At 63.9% G+C, this 19,395-nt stretch overlaps 3 non-coding genes across 3 annotated transcripts; all 3 read right to left on the bottom strand.

Moving 5' to 3' along the window:
* Positions 1-2,046: 2,046 nt before the first annotated feature.
* LOC131869914 (5S ribosomal RNA) lies at positions 2,047-2,165 on the bottom strand. Its single transcript, XR_009368282.1, has one exon. It is a non-coding gene; the product is annotated as a 5S ribosomal RNA (ribosomal RNA).
* A 5,915-nt stretch (positions 2,166-8,080) lies between these two features.
* LOC131869915 (5S ribosomal RNA) lies at positions 8,081-8,199 on the bottom strand. The gene has a single exon (XR_009368283.1). It is a non-coding gene; the product is annotated as a 5S ribosomal RNA (ribosomal RNA).
* Positions 8,200-14,115: 5,916 nt separating this feature from the next.
* Positions 14,116-14,234, bottom strand: LOC131869916 (5S ribosomal RNA). The gene has a single exon (XR_009368284.1). It is a non-coding gene; the product is annotated as a 5S ribosomal RNA (ribosomal RNA).
* Positions 14,235-19,395: the final 5,161 nt, after the last annotated feature.

Below are 19,395 nucleotides of genomic sequence, written 5' to 3' on the forward strand. Positions count from 1 at the left end.
TTTTTTGCCCAAGCGTCCAGTGGGGTTTCTGGTGCGCTCCGAAGTGGGGTTATTGGAGCGGCCCCTCTTTTTTTGTCCGAGCGTTTGGTGGGGTTGCGCGCCCTGGTGGGCACCATGGTGCGCACCAAGGAGCGCTCCGAAGTGTGCTCCAAGGTGCGGCGTGCACGAAGTCGGAGCCCGGTTTGCCCCGGGTGCGCACCTCGCGTGCACCTTCGCCGCGGTGGGCACCATGGCGTGCACGAAGTCGGAGCCCGGTTTGCCCCGGGTGCGCACCTCGCGTGCACCTTCGCCGGGGTGGGCACCTCGGCTGGGTTGCGCGCCCTGGTGCGCACCAAGGAGCGCTCCGAAGTGTGCTCCAAGGTGCGGCGTGCACGAAGTCGGAGCCCGGTTTGCCCCGGGTGCGCACCTCGCGTGCACCTTCGCCGCGGTGGGCACCATGGCGTGCACGAAGTCGGAGCCCGGTTTGCCCCGGGTGCGCACCCCGCGTGCACCTTCGCCGGGGTGGGCACCTCGGCTGGGTTGCGCGCCCTGGTGCGCACCAAGGAGCGCTCCGAAGTGTGCTCCAAGGTGCGGCGTGCACGAAGTCGGAGCCCGGTTTGCCCCGGGTGCGCACCTCGCGTGCACCTTCGCCGCGGTGGGCACCTTGGCTGGGTTGGGCACCATTGAGCGCTCCGAAGTGTGCTCCAAGGTGCGCACCATGGCCCTCCAAGGTGCGCAGCATGGCGTGCACGAAGTCGGAGCCCGGTTTGCCCCGGGTGCGCACCTCGCGTGCACCTTCGCCAGGGTGGGCACCTCGGTGCGCACACCTTCTCAATGTTTTCTTGCCTTTTCTGGAAATTGGTGAAGGCAGCGCATCAAAGGTGCGCACCTCGGTGTGCTCCGAGGTGCGAACCCGAGAGCGCTCCGAGGTGCCCACGAAGTCGAAAGTCGGGTTAATTGCATTGTTTTCCCCGGGTGCGCTCCGAGGTGCGCAACATCGGTGCGCACCAAGGAGGGCTCCGAAGTGTGCTCCAAGGTGCGCACGATTCGGAGCTCGGTTTGCCCGGGGTGCGCACACCTTGGCTGGGTTGCGCACCCTTTGTGCGCTCCAAGGTGCGCACGAAGTCGGAGCTCGGTTTGCCCCGGGTGCGCACCTTCGCCAGGGTGCGCACCTTGATGCGCACGCCTTGGCTGGGCTGCGCACCTTGGTGGGCGCCATGGTGCGCACCTTTCGTGCGCTCCAAGGTGCGCACGAAGTCGGAGCTCGGTTTGCCCCGGGTGCGCACCTTGGTGGGCGCCATGGTGCACTCCGAGGTGCCCAAGATTGGTGCGCACCAAGGAGCGCTCCGAAGTGCGCTCCAAGGTGCGCAGGTGCGCGCGAAGTCGAAAGTTGGGTTAATTGTCCGGTTTGCCTCGGGTGCGCACCTTGCGTGCACCTTCGCCAGGGTGGGCGCCTTGGTGCGCACACCTTGGCTGGGCTGCGCACCCGGGCGCGCACACCTTGGCACCCGCGTTTCCTTCATTTTAAATTTTTTTTTTTTACAATCTCTCAAGTGGGAAATTCTATAATCTCAACTTTTTTTGCCTTTTCAGGAAACTTTTGAATGGAGCGCATCATTGGTGCGCTCCGAAGTGTGCTCCAAGGTGCGCACCTCTGGTGTGCTCCAAAGCTCTCTCCAGCTGCGTGCACCTGCCCCGGCCGCGCACCCGGCCCCGCCCAGCTTCGCTCACCTGTCCCGGGCGTCTGGTGCGGAACCTTAGAGTAAGAAACATCACCGTGCACCTTGGCCAACGTGCGCGACTCGACCGAGCGCGCACTGGCCGAGGTGCACACCGATTTCACCTGGGTGCGCGCGCAGCACCTCGGGCGCACCGGGGTGCGCGCACAACGCCCGGGTTGCACCGTGGCCTGTGTGCTCGGGGCGCCTCGGGTGCGCGCTCGGTGTCGCCCCCCGCGCGCGCGGTAGTGCGGGCAGCGCACCCCGGCCCGGCCCGGCCCCGACGAGAACGCAAACGGGCAAAAGGTTTATTCAAATAGCATTGCGACGCCCGGCGAAAAACTAAAAAAGGGTGCAACACCGGGACTTCCCGGGAGGTCACCCATCCCAGTACTACTCCGGCCCAAGCGCGCTTAACTGCGGAGTTCTGATGGGATCCGGTGCACTAACGCTGGTATGATCGCACCCGTTATGAGCTTGTCGCAGTGTGTACTTAGCAAACCGCGACCCACGTGCGAATCCACCCCGGCCACCCACCCCCGTCGAGGTGCACACCCTCCCTCGCGAAGTGCGCCCCGTTCGCCAAGTGTGAGCCCTGCCCGGGTGCGCGCACCTTGCTAGGGCGTCGGGTGTGCACCCGGCCCGGCCTACGTGCGTGCACCTGGACGGGGCGTCGTGTGCGTGCAGTGTCCCGTCTGCAACGCGGTGCCCACACACCACCTCGGGCGCAACGACCTGCGCTCACATGTGGGCCGAGTGCACCTTGGTGCATGTTCGGGGCGCCTCGGGTGCACGCTCGATCTTGCCCCGGTGCACCAAGGCGCTCGGTTTGCCCCGGGTGCGCACTTGGTGCAAGGTGGGCACCCAAAATAGGGATCAAGCACCAAAACACAAGTTTCGGGATGCAAAATGGGACCCAAGGACCACAAATGCGTTCCAAGACCCATGATGGGTCCACGAGAACAAAAATGTGTTCCGAGACTTAATAAACAAATATTGGGTTTTAGGAGAAGAAACATGCTCTGATGCCCAAAACGAGAATCGACCCCGAAAAGGCCACAGGCCAAAAGTGGGATGCGAGACAAAAAAAAATGGGACCCGAGGACCAAAATTGGGTTCCCAGGTCGAAGACAGGGCAACCGGACAAGAAACGACCTCTAAGGCTCGAAATGAGTCCCGACGACTAAAACTTGACAAGAAGCACCCATCAGGCACCCAACTCGACACCCATGGGATGCCGACCCACCCGGGCTTCCACCTAGCACACCTTGGCACCCACCCACCCTCGCACCCAACCTCGCACCCAACTTAGCACCTTTGAACCCACATTGGCACTCACCCTGACCCTGGCACCTTGGAACCCACATTGGCACTCACCTTGACCCTGGCACCCACCTTTGCACTCACCTTGGGACCCACCCTGGCTCCCACCTCGGCACCCACCCAGACACCCACCTTGGTTCCTTGGCACCCACCTTGGATCCTTGGCACCCACCCCGACACCCACCTTGGCACGCAACTTGGCTACTTGCCACCCACCTTGGCTCCTTGACGCCCACCCCGACAACCACCCCGTGACCTACCCTGGCTAGGGTTGGTGCACACCCACCCTGGTGCCCACCTTGGCACCCACCCCATGACCCACCTTGGCACGCACCTTAGTACCCACCCCGTTACCCACCCTAGGACCCACCCCGTGACCCACCTTGGCCAGGGTGGGTGCCTTGGTGCGCACAACTTGCCTGGGCTGCACACCAGGGCGGGCTCAAGATGGCACCCGCGTTCCGTTTTTTTCACTATCTTTCAAAACGGAAATTTTAAAATCTCGTTTTTTTTTTTTTTTTGCCTTTTCTGGAAATTAGTGAAGGCAGCGCATCAAAGGTGCGCAATGCTGGTGCGAACCCGGGAGCGCTCCGATGTGTGCTCCAAGGTGCGGCGTGCACGAAGTCCGAGCCCGGCTTGCCCCGGGTGCGCACCTCGCGTGCACCTTCGCCGGGGTGAGCACCTTGGCTGGGTTGCGCGCCCTGGTGCGCACCAAGGAGCGCTCTGAAGTGTGCTCCAAGGTGCGGCGTGCACGAAGTCGGAGCTCGGTTTGCCCCGGGTGTGCACCTCGGGTGCGCACCTCGCGTGCACCTTCGCTGCGGTGGGCACCTTGGCTGGGTTGCGCGCCTTGGTGGGCACCATGCAGTGCACGAAGTCGGAGCCCGGTTTGCCCCGGGCGCGCACCTCCGCCAGGGTGGGCACCTTGGTGCGCACAACTTGCCTGGGCTGCGCACCAGGAAGGGCTCAAGATGGCACCCGCGTTCCGTTTTTTTCACTATCTTTCAGAACGGAAATTTTAAAATATCGTTTTTTTTTGCCTTTTCTGGAAATTAGTGAAGGCAGCGCATCAAAGGTGCGCAACGCTGGTGCGAACCTGGGAGCGCTCCGATGTGTGCTCCAAGGTGCGGCGTGCACGAAGTCGGAGCCCGGTTTGCCCCGGGTGCGCCCTGGTGGGCACCATGGTGCGCACCAAGGAGCGCTCCGAAGTGTGCTCCAAGGTGCGGCCTGCACGAAGTCGGAGCCCGGTTTGCCCCGGGCGTGCACCGCGGGTGGGCACCTTGGTGCGCATGCCTTGCCTGGGCTGCGCACCAGGGCGGGCTCAAGATGGCACCCGCGTTCCGTTTTTTTCACTATCTTTCAAAACGGAAATTTTAAAATCTCATTTTTTTTTGCCTTTTCTGGAAATTAGTGAAGGCAGCGCATCAAAGGTGCGCACCTCGCTGCCCACCACGGTGCGCAACGCCGGTGGGCACCCGGGAGTGCTTCGAAGTGTGCTCCAAGGTGCTGCGTGCACGTTGTCGGAGCCCGGTTTGCCCCGGGTGCGCACCTCGCGTGCACCTTCGTCGGGGTGGGCACCTTGGCTGGGTTTGCCCCGGCTGCGCTCCGAAGCGGGGTTATTGGAGCGCCGCCTCTTTTTTTGTCGGAGCGTTTGGTGGGGTTTCTCGCATTGGCTCTTCCCAGGCCCGGTTGCCACCCTGGCGCGCACGAAGTCGGAAGTAGGGTTAATTGCCCGGGTGCGCACCTTTGCCAGGGTGGGCACCTTACCTGGGCTGTGCACCAGGGCGGGCTCAAGATGGCACCCGCGTTCCGTTTTTTTCACTATCTTTCAAAACGGAAATTTTAAAATCTCCTCTTTTTTTTGCCTTTTCTGGAAATTAGTGAAGGCAGCGCATCAAAGGTGCGCACCTCGCTGCCCACCTTGGTGTGCTCTGAGGTGCGCACCCGGGAGCGCTACGAAGTGTGCTCCAAGGTGCGGCGTGCACGTTGTCGGAGCCCGGTTTGCCCCGGGTGCGCACCTCGCCTGCACCTTGGCCGGGGTGGGCACCCTCGCTGGGTTTGCCCAGGGTGCGCTCCGAAGCGGGGTTACTGGAGCGCCCCCTCTTTTTTTGTCAGAGCGTTTGGTGGGGTTTCTCGCATTGGCTCTTCCCAGGCCCGGTTGTTGGGTGCGCTCCCACCCTGGCGCGCGCGAAGTTGGAAGTTGGGTTAATTGCCCGGGCGCGCACCTTCGCCAGGGTGGGCACCTTGGTGCGCACACCTTGGCTGGGCTGCGCACCAGGGCGGGCTCAAGATGGCACCAGCATTCCCTTTTTCTCACTATCTTTCAAAACGGAAATTTTAAAATCTCGTTTTTTTTTGCCTTTTATGGAAATTAGTGAAGGCATCGCATCAAAGGTGCGCACCTCGCTGCCCACCTTGGTGTGCTCCGAGGTGCCCACCACGGTGCGCTCCGAGGTGCCCACCACGGTGCGCAACGCCGGTGCGAACCCGGGAGCGCCCCGATGTGTGCTCCAAGGTGCGGCGTGCACGAAGCCGGACCCCGGTTTGCCCCGGGTGCGCACCTCGCGTGCACCTTGGTGCGCACACCTTGGCTGGGTTGCGCGGCCTGGTGGGCACCATGGTGCGCACCAAGGAGCGCTCCGAAGTGTGCTCCAAGGTGCGGCGTGCACGAAGTCCTAGCCCGGTTTGCCCCGGGTGCGCACCTTCGCCGCGGTGGGCACCATGGCGTGCACGAAGTCGGAGCCCGGTTTGCCCCGGGTGCGCACCTCGCGTGCACCTTCGCCGGGGTGGGCACCTCGGCTGGGTTGCGCGCCCTGGTGCGCACCAAGGAGCGCTCCGAAGTGTGCTCCAAGGTGCGGCGTGCACGAAGTCGGAGCCCGGTTTGCCCCGGGTGCGCACCTTCGCCGCGGTGGGCACCCTGGTGCGCACCATGGCGTGCACGAAGTCGGAGCCCGGTTTGCCCCGGGTGCGCACCTCGCGTGCACCTTCGGCGGGGTTGCGCGCCCTGGTGCGCACCAAGGAGCGCTCCGAAGTGTGCTCCAAGGTGCGGCGTGCACGAAGTCGGAGCCCGGTTTGCCCCGGGTGCGCACCTCGCGTGCACCTTCGGCGGGGTTGCGCGCCCTGGTGGGCACCATGGTGCGCACCAAGGAGCGCTCCGAAGTGTGCTCCAAGGTGCGGCGTGCACGAAGTCGGAGCCCGGTTTGCCCCGGGTGCGCACCTCGCGTGCACCTTCGCCGCGGTGGGCACCATGGCGTGCACGAAGTCGGAGCCCGGTTTGCCCCGGGTGCGCACCTCGCGTGCACCTTCGCCGGGGTGGGCACCTCGGCTGGGTTGCGCGCCCTGGTGCGCACCAAGGAGCGCTCCGAAGTGTGCTCCAAGGTGCGGCGTGCACGAAGTCGGAGCCCGGTTTGCCCCGGGTGCGCACCTCGCGTGCACCTTCGCCGCGGTGGGCACCATGGCGTGCACGAAGTCGGAGCCCGGTTTGCCCCGGGTGCGCACCCCGCGTGCACCTTCGCCGGGGTGGGCACCTCGGCTGGGTTGCGCGCCCTGGTGCGCACCAAGGAGCGCTCCGAAGTGTGCTCCAAGGTGCGGCGTGCACGAAGTCGGAGCCCGGTTTGCCCCGGGTGCGCACCTCGCGTGCACCTTCGCCGCGGTGGGCACCTTGGCTGGGTTGGGCACCATTGAGCGCTCCGAAGTGTGCTCCAAGGTGCGCACCATGGCCCTCCAAGGTGCGCAGCATGGCGTGCACGAAGTCGGAGCCCGGTTTGCCCCGGGTGCGCACCTCGCGTGCACCTTCGCCAGGGTGGGCACCTCGGTGCGCACACCTTCTCAATGTTTTCTTGCCTTTTCTGGAAATTGGTGAAGGCAGCGCATCAAAGGTGCGCACCTCGGTGTGCTCCGAGGTGCGAACCCGAGAGCGCTCCGAGGTGCCCACGAAGTCGAAAGTCGGGTTAATTGCATTGTTTTCCCCGGGTGCGCTCTGAGGTGCGCAACATCGGTGCGCACCAAGGAGGGCTCCGAAGTGTGCTCCAAGGTGCGCACGATTCGGAGCTCGGTTTGCCCGGGGTGCGCACACCTTGGCTGGGTTGCGCACCCTTTGTGCGCTCCAAGGTGCGCACGAAGTCGGAGCTCGGTTTGCCCCGGGTGCGCACCTTCGCCAGGGTGCGCACCTTGATGCGCACGCCTTGGCTGGGCTGCGCACCTTGGTGGGCGCCATGGTGCGCACCTTTCGTGCGCTCCAAGGTGCGCACGAAGTCGGAGCTCGGTTTGCCCCGGGTGCGCACCTTGGTGGGCGCCATGGTGCACTCCGAGGTGCCCAAGATTGGTGCGCACCAAGGAGCGCTCCGAAGTGCGCTCCAAGGTGCGCAGGTGCGCGCGAAGTCGAAAGTTGGGTTAATTGTCCGGTTTGCCTCGGGTGCGCACCTTGCGTGCACCTTCGCCAGGGTGGGCGCCTTGGTGCGCACACCTTGGCTGGGCTGCGCACCCGGGCGCGCACACCTTGGCACCCGCGTTTCCTTCATTTTAAATTTTTTTTTTTTACAATCTCTCAAGTGGGAAATTCTATAATCTCAACTTTTTTTGCCTTTTCAGGAAACTTTTGAATGGAGCGCATCATTGGTGCGCTCCGAAGTGTGCTCCAAGGTGCGCACCTCTGGTGTGCTCCAAAGCTCTCTCCAGCTGCGTGCACCTGCCCCGGCCGCGCACCCGGCCCCGCCCAGCTTCGCTCACCTGTCCCGGGCGTCTGGTGCGGAACCTTAGAGTAAGAAACATCACCGTGCACCTTGGCCAACGTGCGCGACTCGACCGAGCGCGCACTGGCCGAGGTGCACACCGATTTCACCTGGGTGCGCGCGCAGCACCTCGGGCGCACCGGGGTGCGCGCACAACGCCCGGGTTGCACCGTGGCCTGTGTGCTCGGGGCGCCTCGGGTGCGCGCTCGGTGTCGCCCCCGCGCGCGCGGTAGTGCGGGCAGCGCACCCCGGCCCGGCCCGGCCCCGACGAGAACGCAAACGGGCAAAAGGTTTATTCAAATAGCATTGCGACGCCCGGCGAAAAACTAAAAAAGGGTGCAACACCGGGACTTCCCGGGAGGTCACCCATCCCAGTACTACTCCGGCCCAAGCGCGCTTAACTGCGGAGTTCTGATGGGATCCGGTGCACTAACGCTGGTATGATCGCACCCGTTATGAGCTTGTCGCAGTGTGTACTTAGCAAACCGCGACCCACGTGCGAATCCACCCCGGCCACCCACCCCCGTCGAGGTGCACACCCTCCCTCGCGAAGTGCGCCCCGTTCGCCAAGTGTGAGCCCTGCCCGGGTGCGCGCACCTTGCTAGGGCGTCGGGTGTGCACCCGGCCCGGCCTACGTGCGTGCACCTGGACGGGGCGTCGTGTGCGTGCAGTGTCCCGTCTGCAACGCGGTGCCCACACACCACCTCGGGCGCAACGACCTGCGCTCACATGTGGGCCGAGTGCACCTTGGTGCATGTTCGGGGCGCCTCGGGTGCACGCTCGATCTTGCCCCGGTGCACCAAGGCGCTCGGTTTGCCCCGGGTGCGCACTTGGTGCAAGGTGGGCACCCAAAATAGGGATCAAGCACCAAAACACAAGTTTCGGGATGCAAAATGGGACCCAAGGACCACAAATGCGTTCCAAGACCCATGATGGGTCCACGAGAACAAAAATGTGTTCCGAGACTTAATAAACAAATATTGGGTTTTAGGAGAAGAAACATGCTCTGATGCCCAAAACGAGAATCGACCTCGAAAAGGCCACAGGCCAAAAGTGGGATGCGAGACAAAAAAAAATGGGACCCGAGGACCAAAATTGGGTTCCCAGGTCGAAGACAGGGCAACCGGACAAGAAACGACCTCTAAGGCTCGAAATGAGTCCCGACGACTAAAACTTGACAAGAAGCACCCATCAGGCACCCAACTCGACACCCATGGGATGCCGACCCACCCGGGCTTCCACCTAGCACACCTTGGCACCCACCCACCCTCGCACCCAACCTCGCACCCAACTTAGCACCTTTGAACCCACATTGGCACTCACCCTGACCCTGGCACCTTGGAACCCACATTGGCACTCACCTTGACCCTGGCACCCACCTTTGCACTCACCTTGGGACCCACCCTGGCTCCCACCTCGGCACCCACCCAGACACCCACCTTGGTTCCTTGGCACCCACCTTGGATCCTTGGCACCCACCCCGACACCCACCTTGGCACGCAACTTGGCTACTTGCCACCCACCTTGGCTCCTTGACGCCCACCCCGACAACCACCCCGTGACCTACCCTGGCTAGGGTTGGTGCACACCCACCCTGGTGCCCACCTTGGCACCCACCCCATGACCCACCTTGGCACGCACCTTAGTACCCACCCCGTTACCCACCCTAGGACCCACCCCGTGACCCACCTTGGCCAGGGTGGGTGCCTTGGTGCGCACAACTTGCCTGGGCTGCACACCAGGGCGGGCTCAAGATGGCACCCGCGTTCCGTTTTTTTCACTATCTTTCAAAACGGAAATTTTAAAATCTCGTTTTTTTTTTTTTTTTGCCTTTTCTGGAAATTAGTGAAGGCAGCGCATCAAAGGTGCGCAATGCTGGTGCGAACCCGGGAGCGCTCCGATGTGTGCTCCAAGGTGCGGCGTGCACGAAGTCCGAGCCCGGCTTGCCCCGGGTGCGCACCTCGCGTGCACCTTCGCCGGGGTGAGCACCTTGGCTGGGTTGCGCGCCCTGGTGCGCACCAAGGAGCGCTCTGAAGTGTGCTCCAAGGTGCGGCGTGCACGAAGTCGGAGCTCGGTTTGCCCCGGGTGTGCACCTCGGGTGCGCACCTCGCGTGCACCTTCGCTGCGGTGGGCACCTTGGCTGGGTTGCGCGCCTTGGTGGGCACCATGCAGTGCACGAAGTCGGAGCCCGGTTTGCCCCGGGCGCGCACCTCCGCCAGGGTGGGCACCTTGGTGCGCACAACTTGCCTGGGCTGCGCACCAGGAAGGGCTCAAGATGGCACCCGCGTTCCGTTTTTTTCACTATCTTTCAGAACGGAAATTTTAAAATATCGTTTTTTTTTGCCTTTTCTGGAAATTAGTGAAGGCAGCGCATCAAAGGTGCGCAACGCTGGTGCGAACCTGGGAGCGCTCCGATGTGTGCTCCAAGGTGCGGCGTGCACGAAGTCGGAGCCCGGTTTGCCCCGGGTGCGCCCTGGTGGGCACCATGGTGCGCACCAAGGAGCGCTCCGAAGTGTGCTCCAAGGTGCGGCCTGCACGAAGTCGGAGCCCGGTTTGCCCCGGGCGTGCACCGCGGGTGGGCACCTTGGTGCGCATGCCTTGCCTGGGCTGCGCACCAGGGCGGGCTCAAGATGGCACCCGCGTTCCGTTTTTTTCACTATCTTTCAAAACGGAAATTTTAAAATCTCATTTTTTTTTGCCTTTTCTGGAAATTAGTGAAGGCAGCGCATCAAAGGTGCGCACCTCGCTGCCCACCACGGTGCGCAACGCCGGTGGGCACCCGGGAGTGCTTCGAAGTGTGCTCCAAGGTGCTGCGTGCACGTTGTCGGAGCCCGGTTTGCCCCGGGTGCGCACCTCGCGTGCACCTTCGTCGGGGTGGGCACCTTGGCTGGGTTTGCCCCGGCTGCGCTCCGAAGCGGGGTTATTGGAGCGCCGCCTCTTTTTTTGTCGGAGCGTTTGGTGGGGTTTCTCGCATTGGCTCTTCCCAGGCCCGGTTGCCACCCTGGCGCGCACGAAGTCGGAAGTAGGGTTAATTGCCCGGGTGCGCACCTTTGCCAGGGTGGGCACCTTACCTGGGCTGTGCACCAGGGCGGGCTCAAGATGGCACCCGCGTTCCGTTTTTTTCACTATCTTTCAAAACGGAAATTTTAAAATCTCCTCTTTTTTTTGCCTTTTCTGGAAATTAGTGAAGGCAGCGCATCAAAGGTGCGCACCTCGCTGCCCACCTTGGTGTGCTCTGAGGTGCGCACCCGGGAGCGCTACGAAGTGTGCTCCAAGGTGCGGCGTGCACGTTGTCGGAGCCCGGTTTGCCCCGGGTGCGCACCTCGCCTGCACCTTGGCCGGGGTGGGCACCCTCGCTGGGTTTGCCCAGGGTGCGCTCCGAAGCGGGGTTACTGGAGCGCCCCCTCTTTTTTTGTCAGAGCGTTTGGTGGGGTTTCTCGCATTGGCTCTTCCCAGGCCCGGTTGTTGGGTGCGCTCCCACCCTGGCGCGCGCGAAGTTGGAAGTTGGGTTAATTGCCCGGGCGCGCACCTTCGCCAGGGTGGGCACCTTGGTGCGCACACCTTGGCTGGGCTGCGCACCAGGGCGGGCTCAAGATGGCACCAGCATTCCCTTTTTCTCACTATCTTTCAAAACGGAAATTTTAAAATCTCGTTTTTTTTTGCCTTTTATGGAAATTAGTGAAGGCATCGCATCAAAGGTGCGCACCTCGCTGCCCACCTTGGTGTGCTCCGAGGTGCCCACCACGGTGCGCTCCGAGGTGCCCACCACGGTGCGCAACGCCGGTGCGAACCCGGGAGCGCCCCGATGTGTGCTCCAAGGTGCGGCGTGCACGAAGCCGGACCCCGGTTTGCCCCGGGTGCGCACCTCGCGTGCACCTTGGTGCGCACACCTTGGCTGGGTTGCGCGGCCTGGTGGGCACCATGGTGCGCACCAAGGAGCGCTCCGAAGTGTGCTCCAAGGTGCGGCGTGCACGAAGTCCTAGCCCGGTTTGCCCCGGGTGCGCACCTTCGCCGCGGTGGGCACCATGGCGTGCACGAAGTCGGAGCCCGGTTTGCCCCGGGTGCGCACCTCGCGTGCACCTTCGCCGGGGTGGGCACCTCGGCTGGGTTGCGCGCCCTGGTGCGCACCAAGGAGCGCTCCGAAGTGTGCTCCAAGGTGCGGCGTGCACGAAGTCGGAGCCCGGTTTGCCCCGGGTGCGCACCTTCGCCGCGGTGGGCACCCTGGTGCGCACCATGGCGTGCACGAAGTCGGAGCCCGGTTTGCCCCGGGTGCGCACCTCGCGTGCACCTTCGGCGGGGTTGCGCGCCCTGGTGCGCACCAAGGAGCGCTCCGAAGTGTGCTCCAAGGTGCGGCGTGCACGAAGTCGGAGCCCGGTTTGCCCCGGGTGCGCACCTCGCGTGCACCTTCGGCGGGGTTGCGCGCCCTGGTGGGCACCATGGTGCGCACCAAGGAGCGCTCCGAAGTGTGCTCCAAGGTGCGGCGTGCACGAAGTCGGAGCCCGGTTTGCCCCGGGTGCGCACCTCGCGTGCACCTTCGCCGCGGTGGGCACCATGGCGTGCACGAAGTCGGAGCCCGGTTTGCCCCGGGTGCGCACCTCGCGTGCACCTTCGCCGGGGTGGGCACCTCGGCTGGGTTGCGCGCCCTGGTGCGCACCAAGGAGCGCTCCGAAGTGTGCTCCAAGGTGCGGCGTGCACGAAGTCGGAGCCCGGTTTGCCCCGGGTGCGCACCTCGCGTGCACCTTCGCCGCGGTGGGCACCATGGCGTGCACGAAGTCGGAGCCCGGTTTGCCCCGGGTGCGCACCCCGCGTGCACCTTCGCCGGGGTGGGCACCTCGGCTGGGTTGCGCGCCCTGGTGCGCACCAAGGAGCGCTCCGAAGTGTGCTCCAAGGTGCGGCGTGCACGAAGTCGGAGCCCGGTTTGCCCCGGGTGCGCACCTCGCGTGCACCTTCGCCGCGGTGGGCACCTTGGCTGGGTTGGGCACCATTGAGCGCTCCGAAGTGTGCTCCAAGGTGCGCACCATGGCCCTCCAAGGTGCGCAGCATGGCGTGCACGAAGTCGGAGCCCGGTTTGCCCCGGGTGCGCACCTCGCGTGCACCTTCGCCAGGGTGGGCACCTCGGTGCGCACACCTTCTCAATGTTTTCTTGCCTTTTCTGGAAATTGGTGAAGGCAGCGCATCAAAGGTGCGCACCTCGGTGTGCTCCGAGGTGCGAACCCGAGAGCGCTCCGAGGTGCCCACGAAGTCGAAAGTCGGGTTAATTGCATTGTTTTCCCCGGGTGCGCTCCGAGGTGCGCAACATCGGTGCGCACCAAGGAGGGCTCCGAAGTGTGCTCCAAGGTGCGCACGATTCGGAGCTCGGTTTGCCCGGGGTGCGCACACCTTGGCTGGGTTGCGCACCCTTTGTGCGCTCCAAGGTGCGCACGAAGTCGGAGCTCGGTTTGCCCCGGGTGCGCACCTTCGCCAGGGTGCGCACCTTGATGCGCACGCCTTGGCTGGGCTGCGCACCTTGGTGGGCGCCATGGTGCGCACCTTTCGTGCGCTCCAAGGTGCGCACGAAGTCGGAGCTCGGTTTGCCCCGGGTGCGCACCTTGGTGGGCGCCATGGTGCACTCCGAGGTGCCCAAGATTGGTGCGCACCAAGGAGCGCTCCGAAGTGCGCTCCAAGGTGCGCAGGTGCGCGCGAAGTCGAAAGTTGGGTTAATTGTCCGGTTTGCCTCGGGTGCGCACCTTGCGTGCACCTTCGCCAGGGTGGGCGCCTTGGTGCGCACACCTTGGCTGGGCTGCGCACCCGGGCGCGCACACCTTGGCACCCGCGTTTCCTTCATTTTAAATTTTTTTTTTTTACAATCTCTCAAGTGGGAAATTCTATAATCTCAACTTTTTTTGCCTTTTCAGGAAACTTTTGAATGGAGCGCATCATTGGTGCGCTCCGAAGTGTGCTCCAAGGTGCGCACCTCTGGTGTGCTCCAAAGCTCTCTCCAGCTGCGTGCACCTGCCCCGGCCGCGCACCCGGCCCCGCCCAGCTTCGCTCACCTGTCCCGGGCGTCTGGTGCGGAACCTTAGAGTAAGAAACATCACCGTGCACCTTGGCCAACGTGCGCGACTCGACCGAGCGCGCACTGGCCGAGGTGCACACCGATTTCACCTGGGTGCGCGCGCAGCACCTCGGGCGCACCGGGGTGCGCGCACAACGCCCGGGTTGCACCGTGGCCTGTGTGCTCGGGGCGCCTCGGGTGCGCGCTCGGTGTCGCCCCCCGCGCGCGCGGTAGTGCGGGCAGCGCACCCCGGCCCGGCCCGGCCCCGACGAGAACGCAAACGGGCAAAAGGTTTATTCAAATAGCATTGCGACGCCCGGCGAAAAACTAAAAAAGGGTGCAACACCGGGACTTCCCGGGAGGTCACCCATCCCAGTACTACTCCGGCCCAAGCGCGCTTAACTGCGGAGTTCTGATGGGATCCGGTGCACTAACGCTGGTATGATCGCACCCGTTATGAGCTTGTCGCAGTGTGTACTTAGCAAACCGCGACCCACGTGCGAATCCACCCCGGCCACCCACCCCCGTCGAGGTGCACACCCTCCCTCGCGAAGTGCGCCCCGTTCGCCAAGTGTGAGCCCTGCCCGGGTGCGCGCACCTTGCTAGGGCGTCGGGTGTGCACCCGGCCCGGCCTACGTGCGTGCACCTGGACGGGGCGTCGTGTGCGTGCAGTGTCCCGTCTGCAACGCGGTGCCCACACACCACCTCGGGCGCAACGACCTGCGCTCACATGTGGGCCGAGTGCACCTTGGTGCATGTTCGGGGCGCCTCGGGTGCACGCTCGATCTTGCCCCGGTGCACCAAGGCGCTCGGTTTGCCCCGGGTGCGCACTTGGTGCAAGGTGGGCACCCAAAATAGGGATCAAGCACCAAAACACAAGTTTCGGGATGCAAAATGGGACCCAAGGACCACAAATGCGTTCCAAGACCCATGATGGGTCCACGAGAACAAAAATGTGTTCCGAGACTTAATAAACAAATATTGGGTTTTAGGAGAAGAAACATGCTCTGATGCCCAAAACGAGAATCGACCCCGAAAAGGCCACAGGCCAAAAGTGGGATGCGAGACAAAAAAAAATGGGACCCGAGGACCAAAATTGGGTTCCCAGGTCGAAGACAGGGCAACCGGACAAGAAACGACCTCTAAGGCTCGAAATGAGTCCCGACGACTAAAACTTGACAAGAAGCACCCATCAGGCACCCAACTCGACACCCATGGGATGCCGACCCACCCGGGCTTCCACCTAGCACACCTTGGCACCCACCCACCCTCGCACCCAACCTCGCACCCAACTTAGCACCTTTGAACCCACATTGGCACTCACCCTGACCCTGGCACCTTGGAACCCACATTGGCACTCACCTTGACCCTGGCACCCACCTTTGCACTCACCTTGGGACCCACCCTGGCTCCCACCTCGGCACCCACCCAGACACCCACCTTGGTTCCTTGGCACCCACCTTGGATCCTTGGCACCCACCCCGACACCCACCTTGGCACGCAACTTGGCTACTTGCCACCCACCTTGGCTCCTTGACGCCCACCCCGACAACCACCCCGTGACCTACCCTGGCTAGGGTTGGTGCACACCCACCCTGGTGCCCACCTTGGCACCCACCCCATGACCCACCTTGGCACGCACCTTAGTACCCACCCCGTTACCCACCCTAGGACCCACCCCGTGACCCACCTTGGCCAGGGTGGGTGCCTTGGTGCGCACAACTTGCCTGGGCTGCACACCAGGGCGGGCTCAAGATGGCACCCGCGTTCCGTTTTTTTCACTATCTTTCAAAACGGAAATTTTAAAATCTCGTTTTTTTTTTTTTTTTGCCTTTTCTGGAAATTAGTGAAGGCAGCGCATCAAAGGTGCGCAATGCTGGTGCGAACCCGGGAGCGCTCCGATGTGTGCTCCAAGGTGCGGCGTGCACGAAGTCCGAGCCCGGCTTGCCCCGGGTGCGCACCTCGCGTGCACCTTCGCCGGGGTGAGCACCTTGGCTGGGTTGCGCGCCCTGGTGCGCACCAAGGAGCGCTCTGAAGTGTGCTCCAAGGTGCGGCGTGCACGAAGTCGGAGCTCGGTTTGCCCCGGGTGTGCACCTCGGGTGCGCACCTCGCGTGCACCTTCGCTGCGGTGGGCACCTTGGCTGGGTTGCGCGCCTTGGTGGGCACCATGCAGTGCACGAAGTCGGAGCCCGGTTTGCCCCGGGCGCGCACCTCCGCCAGGGTGGGCACCTTGGTGCGCACAACTTGCCTGGGCTGCGCACCAGGAAGGGCTCAAGATGGCACCCGCGTTCCGTTTTTTTCACTATCTTTCAGAACGGAAATTTTAAAATATCGTTTTTTTTTGCCTTTTCTGGAAATTAGTGAAGGCAGCGCATCAAAGGTGCGCAACGCTGGTGCGAACCTGGGAGCGCTCCGATGTGTGCTCCAAGGTGCGGCGTGCACGAAGTCGGAGCCCGGTTTGCCCCGGGTGCGCCCTGGTGGGCACCATGGTGCGCACCAAGGAGCGCTCCGAAGTGTGCTCCAAGGTGCGGCCTGCACGAAGTCGGAGCCCGGTTTGCCCCGGGCGTGCACCGCGGGTGGGCACCTTGGTGCGCATGCCTTGCCTGGGCTGCGCACCAGGGCGGGCTCAAGATGGCACCCGCGTTCCGTTTTTTTCACTATCTTTCAAAACGGAAATTTTAAAATCTCATTTTTTTTTGCCTTTTCTGGAAATTAGTGAAGGCAGCGCATCAAAGGTGCGCACCTCGCTGCCCACCACGGTGCGCAACGCCGGTGGGCACCCGGGAGTGCTTCGAAGTGTGCTCCAAGGTGCTGCGTGCACGTTGTCGGAGCCCGGTTTGCCCCGGGTGCGCACCTCGCGTGCACCTTCGTCGGGGTGGGCACCTTGGCTGGGTTTGCCCCGGCTGCGCTCCGAAGCGGGGTTATTGGAGCGCCGCCTCTTTTTTTGTCGGAGCGTTTGGTGGGGTTTCTCGCATTGGCTCTTCCCAGGCCCGGTTGCCACCCTGGCGCGCACGAAGTCGGAAGTAGGGTTAATTGCCCGGGTGCGCACCTTTGCCAGGGTGGGCACCTTACCTGGGCTGTGCACCCGGGCGGGCTCAAGATGGCACCCGCGTTCCGTTTTTTTCACTATCTTTCAAAACGGAAATTTTAAAATCTCCTCTTTTTTTTGCCTTTTCTGGAAATTAGTGAAGGCAGCGCATCAAAGGTGCGCACCTCGCTGCCCACCTTGGTGTGCTCTGAGGTGCGCACCCGGGAGCGCTACGAAGTGTGCTCCAAGGTGCGGCGTGCACGTTGTCGGAGCCCGGTTTGCCCCGGGTGCGCACCTCGCCTGCACCTTGGCCGGGGTGGGCACCCTCGCTGGGTTTGCCCAGGGTGCGCTCCGAAGCGGGGTTACTGGAGCGCCCCCTCTTTTTTTGTCAGAGCGTTTGGTGGGGTTTCTCGCATTGGCTCTTCCCAGGCCCGGTTGTTGGGTGCGCTCCCACCCTGGCGCGCGCGAAGTTGGAAGTTGGGTTAATTGCCCGGGCGCGCACCTTCGCCAGGGTGGGCACCTTGGTGCGCACACCTTGGCTGGGCTGCGCACCAGGGCGGGCTCAAGATGGCACCAGCATTCCCTTTTTCTCACTATCTTTCAAAACGGAAATTTTAAAATCTCGTTTTCTTTTGCCTTTTATGGAAATTAGTGAAGGCATCGCATCAAAGGTGCGCACCTCGCTGCCCACCTTGGTGTGCTCCGAGGTGCCCACCACGGTGCGCTCCGAGGTGCCCACCACGGTGCGCAACGCCGGTGCGAACCCGGGAGCGCCCCGATGTGTGCTCCAAGGTGCGGCGTGCACGAAGCCGGACCCCGGTTTGCCCCGGGTGCGCACCTCGCGTGCACCTTGGTGCGCACACCTTGGCTGGGTTGCGCGGCCTGGTGGGCACCATGGTGCGCACCAAGGAGCGCTCCGAAGTGTGCTCCAAGGTGCGGCGTGGACGAAGTCCTAGCCCGGTTTGCCCCGGGTGCGCACCTTCGCCGCGGTGGGCACCATGGCGTGCACGAAGTCGGAGCCCGGTTTGCCCCGGGTGCGCACCTCGCGTGCACCTTCGCCGGGGTGGGCACCTCGGCTGGGTTGCGCGCCCTGGTGCGCACCAAGGAGCGCTCCGAAGTGTGCTCCAAGGTGCGGCGTGCACGAAGTCGGAGCCCGGTTTGCCCCGGGTGCGCACCTTCGCCGCGGTGGGCACCCTGGTGCGCACCATGGCGTGCACGAAGTCGGAGCCCGGTTTGCCCCGGGTGCGCACCTCGCGTGCACCTTCGGCGGGGTTGCGCGCCCTGGTGCGCACCAAGGAGCGCTCCGAAGTGTGCTCCAAGGTGCGGCGTGCACGAAGTCGGAGCCCGGTTTGCCCCGGGTGCGCACCTCGCGTGCACCTTCGGCGGGGTTGCGCGCCCTGGTGGGCACCATGGTGCGCACCAAGGAGCGCTCCGAAGTGTGCTCCAAGGTGCGGCGTGCACGAAGTCGGAGCCCGGTTTGCCCCGGGTGCGCACCTCGCGTGCACCTTCGCCGCGGTGGGCACCATGGCGTGCACGAAGTCGGAGCCCGGTTTGCCCCGGGTGCGCACCTCGCGTGCACCTTCGCCGGGGTGGGCACCTCGGCTGGGTTGCGCGCCCTGGTGCGCACCAAGGAGCGCTCCGAAGTGTGCTCCAAGGTGCGGCGTGCACGAAGTCGGAGCCCGGTTTGCCCCGGGTGCGCACCTCGCGTGCACCTTCGCCGCGGTGGGCACCATGGCGTGCACGAAGTCGGAGCCCGGTTTGCCTCGGGTGCGCACCCCGCGTGCACCTTCGCCGGGGTGGGCACCTCGGCTGGGTTGCGCGCCCTGGTGCGCACCAAGGAGCGCTCCGAAGTGTGCTCCAAGGTGCGGCGTGCACGAAGTCGGAGCCCGGTTTGCCCCGGGTGCGCACCTCGCGTGCACCTTCGCCGCGGTGGGCACCTTGGCTGGGTTGGGCACCATTGAGCGCTCCGAAGTGTGCTCCAAGGTGCGCACCATGGCCCTCCAAGGTGCGCAGCATGGCGTGCACGAAGTCGGAGCCCGGTTTGCCCCGGGTGCGCACCTCGCGTGCACCTTCGCCAGGGTGGGCACCTCGGTGCGCACACCTTCTCAATGTTTTCTTGCCTTTTCTGGAAATTGGTGAAGGCAGCGCATCAAAGGTGCGCACCTCGGTGTGCTCCGAGGTGCGAACCCGAGAGCGCTCCGAGGTGCCCACGAAGTCGAAAGTCGGGTTAATTGCATTGTTTTCCCCGGGTGCGCTCCGAGGTGCGCAACATCGGTGCGCACCAAGGAGGGCTCCGAAGTGTGCTCCAAGGTGCGCACGATTCGGAGCTCGGTTTGCCCGGGGTGCGCACACCTTGGCTGGGTTGCGCACCCTTTGTGCGCTCCAAGGTGCGCACGAAGTCGGAGCTCGGTTTGCCCCGGGTGCGCACCTTCGCCAGGGTGCGCACCTTGATGCGCACGCCTTGGCTGGGCTGCGCACCTTGGTGGGCGCCATGGTGCGCACCTTTCGTGCGCTCCAAGGTGCGCACGAAGTCGGAGCTCGGTTTGCCCCGGGTGCGCACCTTGGTGGGCGCCATGGTGCACTCCG

Source organism: Cryptomeria japonica, unplaced genomic scaffold (genome assembly GCF_030272615.1).
Source record: "Cryptomeria japonica unplaced genomic scaffold, Sugi_1.0 HiC_scaffold_273, whole genome shotgun sequence".
NCBI classification, from domain to species: Eukaryota; Viridiplantae; Streptophyta; class Pinopsida; order Cupressales; family Cupressaceae; genus Cryptomeria; species Cryptomeria japonica.